This window comes from Eupeodes corollae, chromosome 1, assembly GCF_945859685.1.
Source record: "Eupeodes corollae chromosome 1, idEupCoro1.1, whole genome shotgun sequence".
Lineage (NCBI taxonomy): Eukaryota > Metazoa > Arthropoda > Insecta > Diptera > Syrphidae > Eupeodes > Eupeodes corollae.
Window position 1 is genome coordinate 69,656,500 of NC_079147.1, and position 19,945 is coordinate 69,676,444.

Below are 19,945 nucleotides of genomic sequence, written 5' to 3' on the forward strand. Positions count from 1 at the left end.
AATAAAATCAAAAATTACAAAAATTAAATATTAAAAGTTAGACATAACTTCACAAAGTTCAACTTGTCATTAATATTTTCAAAACATGTATATTTTGAATTCAAACTGTTTTATCATAATATGTAAACATTTTAAAATTGTTTAAAAGAATTCAACTGACAACTTTTTTAACAACACACAAAAACCTTACAAACCTTTTAAGCACGACAGACGGGATGGGAAGTTATGAGTGTGGGTTGCATTCCAGGCTCTTTTTTATTTTTTGTTTGACTTTAATGAGGAATTAAAGCAAAAGATTTAAATATAAGACAACAATATCCTCTTAAAAATTATAGGTCGATTTTTGCACCATCAAAAAATTTATTTTACTAAAAATAAATTATTTTTTGAATTTCATGCAAAAATTGCATTCACAGATTCTTCTAAGAGATTAGGACTTAAAATTTTGCAAACAAGATTCTTTTGAAATTTAATTGATTTTAACTTTTTTATTATCCATGTAGTCCTTGATTCAATTTTATTCTTAGTATTCTTTTGAAGTCTTTGCAATCATTACATTATGAACTTGATTGCTTTTGATTGTAAAAGCTCTAAAAGAAAGCATGGATTGCAATTGACTTCATATCAATGTATGAAACCTCATATAATTACAGATTGGGGAAAATGTTTTGCATTTGTTTTAAGGTTTCTAAAATATTTAACCTCATTTTTTTGTATTGTATACAAATTAGTTTTCTTTTGTTAAACAACAAGAAGTACTTTAAACGACTTACAAGTATTTAAGTTGACTAACACTGGTCAGAAAATGTTACTGTTTTATTTTATCCAATTATTTCCTTGAGATTAATTATAATTAAAAAAAATACGCTTTTCGATATAAGGTATTTAGTAATTAATTATTACTTTTAGTCTTGTTAAAGAATATAACACTCTGTCTTTTTTTAGAATGTGTACTTTTCTCTTAAAATCCTGCTGAAAATGTATTTATTCTAAATTTTCGCGTAAAATTATTATTTATAAATCTTGTTTTACACTCCTTCCCACAGCCGCATCCACACTTCTTATAAAGATGCACCATTTAAAATACATATAACAGAACCGTCAAACATCCCATAAGCCCATGTTATTCGTCGAATTTAACATCAACCCTCTGCTAACGCAAAAACAACAACCCTTCCGCAGCCAGAAACATTCACCTCAATATCTCTAAATCCCTATCAACATTGTTGCGTGAAATTTCTCATAAACAAAATCTTATCAAAATCCATTAGAAACATTCTCACAATCATCACAACAAAGTGCTGAATTAGTGCGCAAAGTGAGAAATTTCAAATTCCCAACTCTCGCATTGAGAAATTCACCATGCTGCCGCTGCGCCGCTTCGCTGCTGCTCGTTTTAGCTGGCTCAATACAGCTGGCTGCTGCTTTTCGCTACTATTTCGCACAGCCACCGCGATAGCAACCAAACAATAGCCAAAGCCTAGCCAGTTGAATTCTGTGAGTCGTTCAGTGAATGCTGTTCTATAGCAGAACGCTAGCACGCGCGCGAGCATAAGCAAAAATAAAAATACAATTTCAACCCAGAAATATAATCAAGAAAATTTTAAAAATCCAAGGAAGCCGAAATCAACTGAAAAACAAAATTTAAAGAAAACTTAACTCGAAATACCCTCAAACACATATGAGATTCTTTAAAGTACCCCCACAATACTTATCTAGCTACTTGTGCGAGCAAACCTTCTCGCACTAGAGCCAACCCCCCTCCCACACCCCACAACCCCCTCGAAGAAGAAGCCATCGTATTATAGTTGTGCTCCTTGACAGCCCTAGGTCAACTTATGGGTTGGAAAATGTGAGGCAAGGTTACGAATGTCCTTGACTTTCTCTAGTTTCTAGCACAGCCAAGCCGGAGTGTTCTTGGATTTTGAACTAAATTGTTTGTTTTTTTTTCAAAAAAGTCAGAGTGTTCCAAAAAAAAAAAATTTATATTGATTTGGGAATGCAAAGGTCATAGTCTGTGGTTGTTTTCTGTGTCCTTGAGGCTAAAAAATATATATAAAAAAAAGCAAGTCCTTTTCTTTTGGTTAATCAAAAAATGCCCTGTTGAATGCGTTTTAAATTTACTAAATTCAGTGTAAAATCGATAGTTTCAAAACCTCAAAACAAGATCAAGAGAAAATAAAATAAAATCGAAAATACAACAAAAATAAAAAAACTTCTGCAAAAGGACGAAACAAAAGGATTCTATTGTCATTCTAATGGAATTCCGCATTCTCATCTCATTCATCCAATGATTGATGTGTGATATAGTGAGTGAGATAAATGGTGAAACAAAAATAGATGTATAGCAAAAAAGGATAAGTGCATCATCATATACCACATAAACCCTACCCCACCCACCTGCTCCACCTCCTACCACCCACTCCTATCATCAAAGTGCAGTGCAGCGTGAGAAAAAAAAATAAAATTCATATGTATATGTAGAGTGCTTTGTGTGGTGAGTGAAGCAAGGAGCAACAATGAGGTATAAAGAGGAAAAATAAGCAACAACAAAAAAAAACATCCTTTTATCGATTGTGTGTGAAAGAGCTGCGAGTCGAGTTGAATATACGACCATAAGGACATACGATATCATGACGATGATAATGATGATAATGATGATGATAATGATAAACCCTCACAGGTTGTGGTTTCCCATCGTTGAGAGCAAAAATAATACTAGATGTCCTTTTCATTAAATGAATTTGTTGTTGAGAAATTCATAAATAAAATAATAAATTTTAATTATATATTCAAAACGAGTCCTTTTTTTTGTGTGTGTTTGTGTTGTTTTTTTTTTTAAATATTTTTATTTAATTCTTCCTCGTGAATGCAAAAATGATAAAATGTGATTAAAGTTTAAAATTTCATAAATTCATAAAATGTACGTATCCTGAAGGTACATGTGTATGTGTGTTGTATTTTGGTGAAGTGCGGAAAGTCAAAAAATAAATATTTAAAAAATTTGCATTCACAGTGTCCTGAATATCAAGTGTTGCGTTGTGCGTGCATATTTAAATTTATAAGTGGATTAGTCTGACACAAAAATATAATAAAATAAAATAAAAGGGATCAACATACACACAAATTACTTATTTATAAAAAGGATATTCTGTACACACGTTGTGTACTGCAACGCCTCCGAGCTAGGACCACTTCTGCCGCTCGCGTTGTGTCGGTCGCTCGTCGGATGCAAAAAAATGTAAGTTTGACGCTTTTGTTCAATTTGCATTAATATTCGATTGAAATGCCTAAATATAGAAAATACTCGCCATATGTATCAAACATCCCCAAACACAGTTTTTCACTCGATGTCCTTAAAGGATAAAAACAAATATTTATTATTATTGCCATACTTTTGCAGTTTGCGAGTCATTTAGATTTTGTTTTTCTGATATGGAGAAATTATGGTTGTTTAGCATGAAATTGATATAAAGTTTTCCCTTGCCATTGTTTTGTAATTGGGTACAAAAATAATATGTTTATATTTTTTTAATCATAAATTATAAAATTATGATTATTTATCAATTTGATGGCGCATTCCAATTCATCGTGATGAACAAAATAAAAAAAAAACTAATAAATCAATTAATATGTCTATATCTGAATTTTCACCAAGCAACAACACTTTAAGGGATGATTAAATTTCATTTAATTTGATTTGATTTGGTATGATTGTAATATATTCATTTATGTATATGTACATCTTTAGATACATATGTATAAAAAGTTTTTCATGGATGGTTAGGTTTTATTTTAATGGTCTTGGTTGGTTTGTTTTGGTTGTTTGATTTATTAATTTATCAAGTCAAACATAAAAATGATACACTTAATTTTTTTTATTTCTTTTTTTAATTTTATTTGATTTATACACGATTACTTTTTATTGTCATATTAGGTGCAATCAAAGTTTGAGTATTATGAATGAGTGAATAATTTGTTTTTTTGATTGATATATGTTTGAGAGAAAAATGATAAGAGCAATTTAAATAATGATTTTGTTTATTTGGGAATGAGACATGAAGATCAAAGTTGAATTTATGAATGTGTCACACGTGGAAGAGGGATTGAATAAATTAGTCCATGTAAAACAAAATGCAGAATTGTGTCCCATGAATTTGATAAAAATAATTTTATCTTCAAATATTGATATTTGTCTATATAATTATATTTCAATTTGTTTGTTTTAAGTATCTTTGGTACGCAGTGATTTGATGCTTATAAATACATTTTTTTAAGTTTAAATTTCATTGAGAAGCGTTGACCCGTTATCTAAAATATTAAATTAGATTGAGAAATAGTCCGGGAAGAACCAGGGCCTAGGATCTCGTGACTTACAACTCTCAACTATTCGTTTGTGCTAGTAATTTTTTTAGATATTGAGGTGACCTAAATTTTAAAACAAATCCGAACGACTAATTTGAGAAAGCACTTTTCATGACAAAATGTACACTCGGAGGATTGAACCCAAGACCTCTGGCATGACAGTGTTAGCACTAACCATAACACCACTGGTACTACTTTCGAGATATCTAATTTTGGAAAAAAAGACTAAAGCTTTTTAAAAACTCAAAAGCAAAGAGACTTTTTTGATCATCAAATGATATTAACAAAATATGACAATATGTTAAGAAGGAAAATTATTTAAATTATTCATTAATTATTTAATAAGGGAACTGTACCCTCGTTTGAAGGGTACATAATTTTGTATTGAAAGAAGTCAAGTTAGGAATACAAAATTTACAGAAAATTTAAAGATTTCAATTTTTACTTTCTCACTAACAAATTTGTAAATGCCTTGCCTTAATTTCAAGTTTGAACCCAATTTATAAAATGGTTTAGGCTTTTAGGTATACCACTTTGCCTTATTTACCATAATATTTGAAAATAATATCTTTCATTGTTGTCTAAATATTTGAGTCGATAAATATTTCTTATAATTTTTTTTTGTCGTTTTTGAAGGTACGCGTGGTTTAGTTAAAAAAGTTGTCAGTTGAAATTTTCTAAGAAATTAACTAGAAATTAGCAACAATACTTTGCATATGATGAAATAGTTTTATTTCATAATCTGTAAAAGAGATAAAAGAGATTTCTAGTCAAAAACCATTTTTCAACAATTTTAGTAGGAATTCTTGAAAAAAATACAGATGGGATTTTTCGAGGAAAATTTATCTCAGAATGAAACTATTTTGAAATCAATACCTTCATTTTATTCATAAAATATAGAAAATCGAATATTAATTTTGCATTTTATTTTGTGTAGATTTTAATATTTATCGAAAACTCACAGTTGCATTCTTATACAAAAATACTGGACGTTGAAAGCAATATTTTCTATAAGATTAAATTATTTTTAAGTCAATATCTTAAAATTTTGAGCTAATATTTGCGTTGAAAATAATTTTTTAAAAGGTTTTGGTAAAGTTTTTGTAATGTGTAATGTTTTTATTTTTTGTAGGAATACTGTAAAATCTATTTTTCTCAAAATTGTATTAAGAGTTTAAAAACATGATTTCTTATAACATGAAAGACATCAGCCTAATTATTTGAAGAGATAATTAATTTAAAAATTAATTTTTACCAAGTTGTAGTAATGTTTTTTATGTTTTTAATTTTGGAAAAGTGTTAATTCGATATTTGTCAATATTTTAACCAATCAAAGAAACTATGTTTTTAATATGATAAATTTAGTTAAAAGCCAATATCTTCAATTTTTAAAATGATATTTAAGCCGAAAACCAATTTTACCAACTTTTAGTAACGTTTTGTTTAGGTTTACATTTTTTATAAAAAAAATTTTCAAAAATTCCATCTGATATCAAAAACTGTATTCTTCGTCGCATAAAATTATTATGGAGATAAAATAATTTTTTTTTCGTAAAATATTCGAGTTGACAATACATTTCTTACTTTACATTTTTTTTAAATCCATCAATAGTATAGCAGGATTTTACACGAATAACAAAAACAATATCCGTAGCATGAAAACTACCGATCAAAGTTAAAGTAGAATTTTATTACGGGTGGTTTTTTGGCATTTATACAATTATCGAATGGATCTTATGTGATTTTGTTCTCAAATGTGGGTACAATTGATATTGCATTTGTACCTCGACGACTGTTTTCGTTGAGTAGTTATGCATTTGGAATCATGTTTTTTCCATTGGGAAAAAAAATCAATCTATTACTCTTGATATTATTTAGTTTTGTTAGTGAAAATGGACCGGTCTTATTTTGCAAAAGAAAATAATGGAAGATATAATTAAGTTAAGTCTATGTTTCCACCAAAGGTTTATCTCAGTTTAGGATAAAGAATATTCATGGTGTTTCTACCGCAAAAATAATTCAGTTTGGCAGCACTTTTTAAATGCAAATGGTGTTACGATGTTTTTTATGAAGTGCAAGTGAGATAGTTTGATTCGTGTTAAACAATGAAGAACTGAATAGTTCAGCACCATATAAGAATACGCTAAATAGTCCATGCGAATTTTTTTTTTAATTTGATTAAAATGAAACTTTATTTTTTGTACACAAGTACGCAAATAAATTGACCATAATGCATTATCTGTAAAACCAACTCCTCCACACAGGTTTTTCTTCATAAATTTCGACTCGACTCGACTCCGATATCCGAACAGAATCGAGTCGAATCAAGCTCATTTCAACTCGATTCAGGTATATAAAGAATTAAGGCGAGCTTCAAGCTTGCGTCAAAACCACATGTTAACGATTGTTAAATGAACTTTTTTTTATAGAATCTTAATTTCCATATGTTTTCTTAATATTTCTTTTTAAAAATTTTCCATTTTATTAGTTTTAGTTAGTTTTTTTGCTAAGTTTATTTTAACTTTTTATTATTATTAATCTGACAGGTCTTCTTGCAGTTGTACCTATTTTTAAATACAAAAAGAGGCTGGGATGCGGCCCACACTGATAACTTCCCATCCCCTATGCTGATTTGTCTTGCTTAAAAGTTATTTTTTATTTATTTAAATTTTTGAAAAGTTATTTAAGTCGAAAATAAATTGTTAACAAGTTTTAGTACTGTTTTTTTTAGATTTTTATTTTTTGTAAAAAAAACTGTCAATTCGATTTTACTCAACATTTTTCAGAATGTTTAAAACAATATTACTTATAAATTAAATTAAGCTTGAAGCCTAAATTTCAACTTTTTGAAAAGATATTTGAATCGATATTCAATTTTTACCAACTTTGAGTAATGTTTTTCTTAGATTTTTATTTTTTATAAAAAAAACTGTCAATTCGATTTTTCTCAAAATTTTACCAGATTTCAAAAACATTCTTTTTCGTTGCACGAAATTGTTTTGGAGATGAAATAGTATTTTAGTCATAAAGTTTTGAAGGTGAAACATTTTTTTTTTCAGTTTTTTTTATTTATAAAAAAAAACCGTTAAATGGATTTTTTTCAAAAAATAGACTTATTTGATATCACGTTACTATATATTATATAAAATTTAATTCAAGTCTCTAGCTTTTATGGTTCGTAAGATATTTAGGGTTAACCAAAATATTCACCTTTTTTCAAACTGCTATGTTAAAAAAAAACAACCACGCAATTTTCTATATCTTTCTGCCTTATTATCTGTATTACAAAATTTATTTGTAATCGTTATCTTTTCTGGTTCTTGAGCTATGGACGACGAAAAAATCGTCGCGAACGTACGGACTTTCTGACGTACAGACATCTTTCTAAAAATCTTTTATTTCGACTGTAGGGACCTTGAAACGTCGAGAAATGTCAAAATTTTCAATTTGACAAATCGGACCCATTACAATAACTTCCTATGGGAAGTTAAAAAGACAAACCTTTTTTAAAAACTCAAAAGCAAAGATACCTTTTTGATCATCAAATCAAACACAATATAACTATTTTTTCAGAAGGAAAACTATTTAAATTATTCATTGATTATTTAATTATGGAACTGTGCCCTTGAAGTCAAGTTAAGAATACGAAAATTACAGAACATTTAAAGATTTCAATTTTTACTTTCTTATTAACAAATGTATAAAGGACTGCTGTTGTTTTAGTTCTTAGAGCATAATAAAGTACCTTACCTCTATTTTAAGTTTGAACCCAATGGAACCAATAGGTCGATTCACAACCGCAATATCATATTTATTTAAACACTTGGGTTAAAAAAACCGAGTAAAATCGAAACCTAAATTAAAAATCGAGTGAATTTATTTTTAAGGTTCTATAATTGGTTTGATTTCTTAACTTCAAATATATTTCGAAATCGTATGACATCAGTCAATAAACAAAATTGCTTATTATCATAATTAGTTATTAATTTTGATGCTTTTATTTGTTCTGTGTTTCAATGAAATGAACATAAAATCTTAGTGTTTTTTTATTTGCATTGAGTTGATGCAAATAAAAGCTGCAGATTTTCGGTTTTTTGAAATAAGTTTCCAAATATGACGTGTTGAGAAAGGTTCCGTTGTGGAAGTATAGTTTCTAAACGTGCCTTGAAAGTTGTTTTATTTGAAAAAAATCGAAGTGTATAGAACACATAATTTCACTTCAGTTTAAGTTCGTAAAAAATTAAATCGATTGATTTCGATAAAAGTGAATTTCAGAACTCTAACTTATATTTTGAATCGATTTCAAATTTATTTCGGCAAAAACTGATTGTGTACAACTTAGGAGAATAGCTACACTTTAATTGCAATCAATTATAAATTTATATTGGAGTTCTAAAATTTAACTTGATTTCTGTTTTTTTTTTAAAACTCAAAACGAAGTAAATTTTCGTGTTCTACATTTCAATGCTTGCAATTTTTAAGTGCTTTAAATTTGACTAGATTCTGTGTGATTTGAATTCGACAAGAGGAAATTGTTCAAAAAAAGTGATAGATTCTCATAAAAAAATAAACCTCAAGTTTTTTATAGAATGCACTTGATTCGTGAGAAGTTGCAGCTTCTACTTTCTATTGGAGGAAAGGGACAAAGCATTTTAAACACACCAAATGTCTTCTCTATACTTAAAACAATGTTTTTTTCAAAACTTTAAAGACACATTCATAATTTATACTATACAAAACCGATATTTGGAAAATGCTAATCACAAAGCACAGTGCAAATAAAAAAACTTATATGTTGTATTTATTTAATTAAAAAAACACAGAAAAAACATAAACATAAGAAATTATACAAATATGTAAATTATGCCAATGAACAAAATTGTTTAGTGACTGATTTGAAAAATGTCAGCTTGTTTAATTTCACTCAAAGTGCTTCCGAAATGAATTAGAAGCAATAGAATCGATCGAACGATACACTGTAAACAATTTCAACTCGATATTCAAAAATCGAACAATTTACTAATGTTTCATCTAATCACAATCCAAGAAAAGAAATCAAGTTAAATAATAAACACGAATTAAAATTAAATTTAAGAATTATTGGGAACATCTTTTTTGGAATTTTGTTGTCATCGACAACTTTGAAATCATGAACTGAATTCTTTTGTCGAGATATTCGAGACGTTAAGCTAATATATAATATTTTTGAAAATATTTAAATGTCTATTAAAAATCTATCGATTATTAATTTTTTTTATAATATTGTAGATTTTTGGTAAAATAAATGGAGCCCTTTCCGATATTTTATCGTAAGCGACATTTTCAAAAATAAAAAACTTAATTATTAAAATTTGCTAACATTAATATTTTCCAATACCAAGAAGGATGTACAGTGAGCCTTGATTTGTCGTTTACGTAACAATTTATTTTGGTGCTTACCATAAATTTGTGGGAAGGGCTCGAAATGTCAATTATGTTTTCCTAAAGACATTACCAGATATCATGAAAGTTAATTTTCGTAAATTATACTTACATATGTATTGTATGACTTTTTTAGGATAAAATTTGATTTTAATCGATGCAAAAATTGATTCATAATATCATCATAAACTTATTTTCATTGAATTTCTTTGATTTGTTTTAATAAAATAACATCCGCTGAAACCCTGATGCACATCTTGATGTTATGATTTGTAGAACAAAATTTATTTGCAATCAATGTTTTTCACTGGTTACGAGATATAAGGGTTAAAAAATGTTAGATTAATGTGAATTTGAAAAGTTGAAAAATGTAAATATTTTCAATTTTAAAAATCGGACCAATTTTAATTTATTTTAATAAAACGTAATTCAAAAAAATTAGATATTAAAAGATATTTTCAATCAATTTATACAAAGTAAGAAGTATTTTTACCGTCTTTCATAAAATTGTATATGAAAATGGTACCAAACGTTATATTTGCCAGTAGACAATTATTTTTAAAGGCAAAATATTTTTTTTTTAAGATATTCAAATATATACATATTTTTGTTTAGTTTCTTAAACTTTGAAACGTATTTTATTTCAGGTAATTGAACATTAAGCTGATATCTAAATCGAGTGAACTGAAATCGAAATTTAAATTGAAAATGGAGTAGAATTGCTTTGTTTAGAAATTAAGCACTGCTTTTTTTTATAATTTTAACAGATTTTGAAAATGATCTTCTCTGTTATATAAAACTATCGTGATGGTTTTATGGTTTTTTTTCGACAAATATTTAAAGACAATCAAAAATGTGTACACCCGTGTAAATTGCTGTAATAAAAAAGAGGGTGGGATGCGACCCACACTGATAACTTCCCCATCCCGCCTGTCGATTTGTCTTGCTTAAAAGTATGTAGGTTTCCGTGTTGGGTTAAAAAGTTGTCAGTTGAATTATTCTTAAAAAATTTAAAAATTATCAAGAATGTTTTGCATACAAAGGAATAGTTTAGTTTGCAAATCTGATTTTTACCAATTTTAGTAGCATTTCTTAATTTTTTACAAATCGGATGAATGAAATTAATTTGAGAGATATCAAGAACCGAACATCAATTTTTACCAAATTTGCCTACTATTTTTTGAATATTTTATTTTGTTATGAAAAATGGACTGTTGGATTTAAAAAAAAAATATTGAGTATCAAAAACAATATTTTCTGTAAAATAAAAAGAGTTTAAAGACAACATTTTCAATTTTTGAAAAGCTAATTGAGTCGTAAGTTAATTTTTACCAACTTAAAGGGACGTTTTTTTTAAGTTTTTATTTTTATAAAAAAAACTGTCAATTTTATTTTTCTTAAAGTTTTACGTTAAAAACGTTATTTCTCGTTGCACAAAGTTGTTTTGCAGATAAAATCATTTTGTATTCGTAATATTATCGATGTGACAATTTTTTTTGTTCAGTGTTTTTGGTTAATAAAAAAACCGTTAGTTGTATTTTTTTTTTAATTTGTTTTGTATCACGTCACAATATATCATATAAAATTTAATTCAAGTCTTTAGCGTTCTTGGTTCCTAAGAAATTCAGGGTTAACCAAAATTTTCACCTTTCTTTTTAAACTGCTATGGTAAAAAACCGCCCACGCAATTTTCTAAAGAGCCCTTTTTGCATCTTTTGAGGTCGATATCTCTTATAGTTCTTGAGCTATGGAGGACGAAAAAAATTTACGTACGTACGAACGTACACACGCACGCACAGACATCTTTCTAAAAATCTTTCAATTGGACTCTTGGGGCCTTAAAACGTCGAGAAATGTCAAAATTTTCAATTTGACAAATTGGATCCATTACAATAACTTCCTCTGGAAATTAAAAATGTTTGAATTTTTTCAAAGACCTTTCTGCACATTTTGATGTTATTATGAATATCACAAAATGTTTTTGAAGTCCTTATCTTTGTTCTGTTTCTTGAGGTAACTAGGATGTTAAATGATTAAATAAAGTTATTAAAACACATGTACCCCTTTAAAAACGATAATATTCAAGAATTTCAAAAAGTGGAAATTCTTGCAGGCAATAATATTTAATATAATATTATTAACAGGAATATAGAGCCTTTTCCATTGAAATTTAACACATGAAGCATTGGAGACTGTTGTTATGTCTAAGCTTAAGCATAATTGGTTTGTCGTTTATAATACAAGTTATTTTGGCGCTTAGGATAAATTTGTAGGAAGGGCTCGATATAAAAATGTTGTTACGAAAACGAATTTAAGCTTATTTTGTTTGAATCTCAATCCATCTTAATAATAATTCCTTTCCTATGTCAATTTCATCTCAAGAATGTTTTCAAATACATATTAAAAATAATATTGCAAAATAAACGTCATTTATCAGAATATTTGAATAACTGGAAGGAAAAAAAAAAACAATTTCAATTCAAGAAAAAAAAGAGATTATAGTAGAATAAATAAATCCATTGGTTCCATTTAATTTTATTTACACTTTTTGATATTTTATGGCATAGGTGTGAATTTTAAAACAATAAATCAAAAAAGACACAGTTTGAAATAATTGTTTTTCTTCGGGTTACAATTGTGGTAAAATTTATGAAAAACATCAACTGACACTTTATTTGCTATTGAAAACAAAAATGCAGACACAATTAGTTTAAAGCGCAGACTGAAATGCCGATAAAAGAGTAAAATTAAACTTATTTTTTGATCAAATAGCAGGTATTGACTGAGAGTGATTTATTTGTTTTGTCTGTAAATATAAATTTATTGTTTTTCAAGCCAACTTTAGAAAGTATAAATACTTAAATTCAAAAAAAGAATAAAGAATTTTTAGTTTCTCATCATGAATTTGTCTTGATTATTTCGAAAAAGAACTTTGGTTCTAATTTGACACATTTATAATAGATTGTCAATAAAAAAAAACAGCTATACGCCACAGTGTACTTGTATAGTTCTTAATGTTTCCTCATTATATTAAGTTTTATTAATATTTAATAAAAAAAGCACTTTATCATGACAGCAGATAAACTTTGACGATGGAAATCAAGTGTCGATTATTCAGCCATCAATTAAAACAAGTATTAAGTTGACTGTCGTTAAAAATAAGATAATATCTAATGATTTAATAGATAACATATATATTGCCTCTATTGACGGTTTGTGTTTCTTTTTCTCTTCTATTTTAAAATATTTTAGATTTTTTCGAGAGGGTTTTAAATCAGAATTTTATTATGCTATGTTTTTTTTGTTTGTATTTGGAATTCTAATAACCTATAAATGAATTTTGATTGTGAACTGTTAGTAAAACTCCTTCATAAACTTGAGAAAGAATGTGTAACCATTCCCCGTTTAAGCTTCGACCTATTTTTATTTGGCTTATGCTCATAAATTCATTGTAAATAACTGATAACACATCAGTTGATAAATTAAAAATGATTTAACAATATTTCTTCACGATAGCAGACTAAGCACCTGAAGATATCTTCGAAGATTATGAATAAGCGCCTAAATACGATTATATTTTTACTTGAGACATATAAACGGTGATTTTTTAAGAGCTTGAGAACTTTAAAAAAAAAAACGCATAAAATTTGCAAAATCTCATCGATTTGAAACGTTAGATTGGTCCATGACATTTACTTTTTGAAGATAATTTCATTTAAATGTTGACCGCGGCTGCGTCTAAGGTGGTCCATTCGGAAAGTCCAATTTTGGGTAACTTTTTCGAGCATTTCGGCCGGAATAGCCCGAATTTCTTCGGAAATGTTGTCTTCCAAAGCTGGAATAGTTGCTGGCTTATTTGTGTAGACTTTAGACTTGACGTAGCCCCACAAAAATAGTCTAAAGGCGTAAAATCGCTTGATCTTAGTGGCCAACTTACCGGTCCATTCCTTGAGATGAATTGTTCTCCGAAGTTTTCCCTCAAAATGGCCATAGAATCGCGAGCTGTGTGGCATGTAGCGCCATCTTGTTGAAACCACATGTCAACCAAGTTCAGTTCTTCCATTTTTGGCAACAAAAAGTTTGTTAGCATTGTACGATAGCGATCGCCATTCACCGTAACGTTGCGTCCAACAGCATCTTTGAAAAAATACGGTCCAATGATTCCACCAGCGTACAAACCATACCAAACAGTGCATTTTTCGGGATGCATGGACAGTTCTTGAACGGCTTCTGGTTGCTCTTCACTCCAAATGCGGCAATTTTGCTTATTTACGTAGCCATTCAACCAGAAATGAGCCTCATCGCTGAACAAAATTTGTCGATAAAAAAGCGGATTTTCTGCCAACTTTTCTAGGGCCCATTCACTGAAAATTCGACGTTGTGGCAGATCGTTCGGCTTCAGTTCTTGAACGAGCTGTATTTTATACGGTTTTACACCAAGATCTTTGCGTAAAATCTTCCATGTGGTCGAATAACACAAACCCAATTGCTGCGAACGGCGACGAATCGACATTTCAAGGTCTTCAGCAACACTCTCAGAAACAGACGCAATATTCTCTTCTGTACGCACTGTACGCATTCGTGTGGTTGGTTTAATGTCCAATAAAGTAAACTGAGTGCGAAACTTGGTCACAATCGCATTAATTGTTTGCTCACTTGGTCGATTATGTAGACCATAAATCAGACGTAAAGCGCGAAACACATTTCGAACCGAACACTGATTTTGGTAATAAAATTCAATGATTTGCAAGCGTTGCTCGTTAGTAAGTCTATTCATGATGAAATGTCAAAGCATACTGAGAACTGAGCATCTTTCTCTTTGACACCATGTCTAAAATCCCGCGTGATCTGTCTAATACTAATGCATGAAAATCCTAACCTAAAAAAAATCACCCTTTAGTAACTACTGTATGGCAAGTTTTTTGCATTCGTGCAAAATTTCGAACTCGAGATTTTAATCAAACATTAAATTTTCTCTTAAATTTTATTTTTTAACTTGGCCTCTTTTAATAAGAAAAAACATATTTTTGTGTTGCTCAGGAAAGGTACCGCTCATAGAACCGTTATTTAGTTTTTTAATATTCTCAGCAACTTATGAACTAATTTCAATTTTTTTTGAATAAGCTCTTATATTGCCTTGATAATATTTGATTATCAAAAGTTCAATTTTTTATTGTTTGGATTTTTAAAAATATATTGAATTTTTTTTTTCAAAATTCGATATCTTAAAAACGGGTCATAATTTTTTTACGAAATTCAAATGTAGAGCGTATATTTACAATCACTAAACAACTGCATTCCAAAAATATTTTTAGAACAAAATTTAAAAATTGTATTTATAAAAACTTAATTTTAAAGTAAGTTGCTTCTTCCTATCAATAACATTCCTTCATTATCATCATAAACATGTCTTTATCTATCTATCTGCATAAAGCTGGGCACGCCAATTAACTTTTCTTTATTCGTCTTAGACACCTGCCTAACTACACAACCAATAGGCGATCGCTTTACAATTTAAACATACATACATGTTCTTCCTCTTTCTTATCTTCAGATAATTTACTTTCCATCCTGGTTCTTCAAATATGAAATTAAAATAGAGCTATGCCTATAAAGGAAAAATCTAGTTGAATACACAAGCAATTGTTTTCTTTAAGTATGCTTACAAGTATTATTTCCGGGATGAATTGTCCTAGGATGAGTTGTGTCTTGGTATTTATATCTTTCAAGACAAAATTATTTTACAGGTATATTTTTAAATCTTATAAAGGTATTTTTTTAAAAGGACTCTTTGCATACAGAAGCAACTGCGCCCCAGTCGTGCATTTTATTTAATATAATTGGATATCTTAAGAACCCTTAAGAACTAAACACTTGATATTGTTTGTAATCAGGTAATTTATCTAATGATAGTTAGAAAGCTCACTAAGGGTTTAAGACACAAAAGTCGTGTTTTTTTTTAAATGAATTAAAAAACTCAACGTTTTTCTGTAAACTTTGATTTTTTTCAATATTTTTTTATAATTCCCTTATACTATCTATTTTCCTTTTAACCTGTTAGAAATAAGTTTTATCTAAAAACTTGAGTCAACAAACAAAATTGTTGTTACTTTATAAATAGTTCAATTTCGTCGCATAATTTCTAAGTTATTTGGCCTCTAAATTGTCAAAAAATAGAAAACAATTGTTTTTAATTATTATTAATTCTGATTAAAAAACAGACAATGAAAAGAGGCTGGGATCCGACCCATAATGATAACTCCCCCCCCCCCTCTGTCAATTTATCTTGCTTAAAACTTGAACCATATATGTTCACATATTTTGTAATATAATTAACTTGAAGATTTTTCTGTTTTTTTTTAACTTCCCATAGGAAGATATTGTAATGGGTCCGATTTGTCAAATTGAAAATTTTGATATTTCTCGAGTCGAAATAAAAGATTTTTAGGAATATCTCGTAATTGTATACATTTTTAAACTAAACTGTTTCTTGATGTAAAAAATATTGTTGGTAATTTTAAATTATTTAAAAATAATTCGACTGACAATTTTCTTAACCCAACACGAAAACCTACAAACTTTTAAGCAAGACAAACCGATAGAGGGGATGGGAAGTTATTAGGTGGGTCGTATCCCACTATCCCAGCCTCTTTTTTTTAAGTTGTGAGTTAATTTTTTTTCTAAAAGATTAACTAAAATTTACCAACAATATTTTGCATATTATAATGAAATAGTTTCATTACAAAATCTATTTTCGATAACAATATTTTAGTCGAAAACCAATTTTTACGAACTTTATTAAAAGTTTTTATTTCTTATTTTAAAAAAAAATTCTTCCGATAACAACAAAATTCAGCACAGAATGAAATCATTTTTATCAATACCTTTATTCACAATCGGTATTTATTTTTACCAAATTTCGCGTAATATTTTTGCTGTAGATTTAAGTTCTTATAAATAACTGACTGTTGATTTTTTTTTTAAATTTACTGAATTCTGAAAACAAAATTTTCTATAAGATCAAACAAGTTTAAAGCCAATGTTTTTAATTTTGAATTTTTACCAATTGTTAGTAATGTTTTTACTAGGTTTTTATTTTTTGTAAGAAAAACTGTTCTTTCGATTTTTCTTAGCATTTTTCCAGACGTCAAAAACGTCCTAGTTCATAAAATTATTTTGTAGAACAAGTCATTATTTGTTTATAAAATATTCGAATTGACATTTAATAACAAATTAATACAAAATTATATTGGTTTGGTATCACCTTACAATATATAATGTGTTTTAATTCGCTAAATTTTTTGTTTTGAGAAATATTTTTTTTTTATATTATGCGCGCACTAAAGAGGTTATGAATACACTTTTATTAATTGTGCACAGGGCGAGCAATTAGTGAAGGAGGATAGGATTAGAAAAGAGAAACCGATTGACATTGGTTTTGAATGTCTGCACATTGTATTGAGTGGGAAATACTGTGCCTGGTAAAGCATTCCACATTCGTGTAGTGCGGCTAAAGAAAGTAAAAGTACGTCTGAAATTGGGCTAAAGGGTCAACTGATGGGAATTCCTAGCTGTACGGGTATTATGGTTGAATTATTAAAGGGGAGGAATGCAACTGACTATTTCAATAGATTATTGTTTATAAAAACAACGATAAAACAATGACAGGCATGAGATATGTCTTGGAAAGTGGACGATCTCCAATCATTTTTAGAGCTCTTTTTACAATTCCATCCAGAAGACGTTATGGGAGCACCAGCTCAAATATGAGGGTTTATAAACAAATATATGCTTTGTAAATTAAAGCCCGATCAGAAGGGGTAAAAACCTTCTTGCATTGTTAGAGAAAACCTAAACACTTAAAAGCAGCAGTTTTGCGATGTCAAATATGTGATCAGTAGACAAAAAGTGGTTTGTGATGCAGATACCTAGGACTGTTAGTTGTTCAATCTCTTCGATGCAAGTACCACCCATGGATAGAGGCGTTGGGGGAGGGTTACGCTTTTGTGACAGTAGACAACATTGAGTTTTCTAAGCATTAAATTCTACATGGTGAGATATTTAAGGTTCTATTCTAAGGACCTTGAAACGTTGAGAAACGTAAAATATTCAATTGGACAAATCGAAAGTTAAAAATAGGATGAGATTTTACCAACAGTATACTTTGGTGCCCTTTACAATAAAAAAAAAGTATTAGAAGCGCAAATAGGTTTTAATCATTAGTTTTCAATTATTTGGCAAATCGTTGATAATATTTATTAGGTAAGTCCTCATCTTTCGCATTTTTCTTTTTTTTTATTTTCTCTTTTTTAAATTTTTATATTTTAATTATATTTTTGTAAATAGAACCTCTCTTTTTTCTTTTTTTTATTTAAAATAAATTAATTTAAAGGCTGCAAAACTGTATGTAAAACTTATGCCCCACTTTGTAAGCGATTTTGAAATAAATAAATTCAATACAAAGACAAATTTATTATTAGATACTTAAAATTGTTCTTTTTTTTATTTTTCCAAAAATCAACACCAATGTTTCGCAAAATTTGTATTAGTTCACAAGATATTAGAGTCAAAATATGGAAGGACATTTTTATTGATTTGAAGAATGTTTCTCTTAGGTTCTTATATTTTGTGAACAGACAAGAAGTTTAAAACGTTATTCCTTTTTATTTACAAAAATTATTTTGGATGTTATAAACATTCGAAGTGACAAAATCTCTGAAGGTTCCTGAGCCCTAAACGACGAAAAAGGCATCCCAAACATACGAAAACACGGATGTACTAGAAATTTTAACATTTTAAATTTAACAAAGCTGTCCATTATAATAATTTCTTGGTCAACCTAATAAGGTATCCCTAAGGTACTAAAATAAAGAAATATCAAAGAACATGGTTTTTGTTCAAATACGTTATTTTACATCATCAAAACAAGTTCTCCACCACTGCAATACAAAATTAAATTGTTTCCGTCGACAATTCTTAAGGATTTAAAAAATCTTTTATTTTTTTGCAAATGAAATTGATATTTAACTTTAAAATTTATTTAAAAAATAAATGTATTTCCAATCCTGTCCAATGAGATTCTTCTTGATTCCTTTTTAAATAAAATAATGTGCAAAGTACAAACACGACCACAAATCATGGTCTAATTATAAAGTAGATCTGAAAAATATTTATTGCAGAAGAAATACAAAAAACAAAATAAAAACAAATTTGACAAGTTGTCTTGTGTCGTGTAGAATTAAAGTTCAGTGGCAGTCGACATAAGAAAACTTTCCAGACACACAATTAATAATAATTATTTTTTTAATATTTTTGAAATATTATTTCTTGTCAACTTAATTTCATCATTATGAGCTTTGTAAGAGTTATTTAAGACAACTTAATTACAGAATTCTTGAGAAATTAATTCTTTAAGAAATTAATTTTCTATTCGAAGAAATTGCTTTTTGTTTTCAGATATAATAATACTAAGCGTAAGTCTGATTTATTTTTGATTGCATTGATATATTATATAACTTGAACTTTTACCTCAGAAACTCAACAGTTTATTTCAGCTTATTTCCCTCAAGAGTTGTTGAACAAAAATGATGATTTTATTGCATTTATTGGTTTTTAACCTCTTAGATAAAATTTAAGTTAACAGTTGATTTCAACTTCAATATGCTAGATAAGATAAGTCTAGTGATGCATTTATCCAAAAGACATAATCAGCAAAGCCTTGAGTGTAGAACTGTCCACGATATGCTGTTTTTTTTACTCGTCTCGTGTCGTCCTCTCCAAAATCTTAGCATTGCAGTCTTGTTTCAGTATTTTTTTTGGTTTAGTATAACTGCGACCCTTCTCGTTTTTGGCCATGTGGTTTCTTTCATATTAAGTGTAATTTTTAGTCTCGTCACGTTCCACCTATTGAATGTTTTGTTCTGATAGTTAAACAATTTTTTTTTAATATTCAAAAAAGGTTAACAAAATAAAGTTTCTGTTTGGTACTCAAACCAAACAAAAATGTTCCAATGAATTCAGTTGTTTTGAATTAAAATCTCATTATCATTTCAGATTTTTAAAATATAAGTCCTCAAAAAATCCCAAAAATATAAAACGGTGTTTTCAAAAATATGTTAATGCACACCCTAATCGTAAATTTAAAAAAAAAACGTAGGTA

General features: G+C 28.5%; 1 protein-coding gene across 1 annotated transcript in view; it reads left to right on the plus strand.

Annotated features, from left to right (window-relative positions):
* The first annotated feature begins 1,478 nt into the window (after positions 1 to 1,478).
* Positions 1,479 to 19,945, plus strand: part of LOC129943500 (5-hydroxytryptamine receptor 1-like) — a 605,118-nt gene continuing 586,651 nt past the window's right edge. The window contains exon 1 of the mRNA XM_056052997.1: positions 1,479 to 3,241. The gene's annotated coding sequence lies outside the window, so the exon portion shown is untranslated. The remainder of the gene's footprint in view (positions 3,242 to 19,945) is intronic.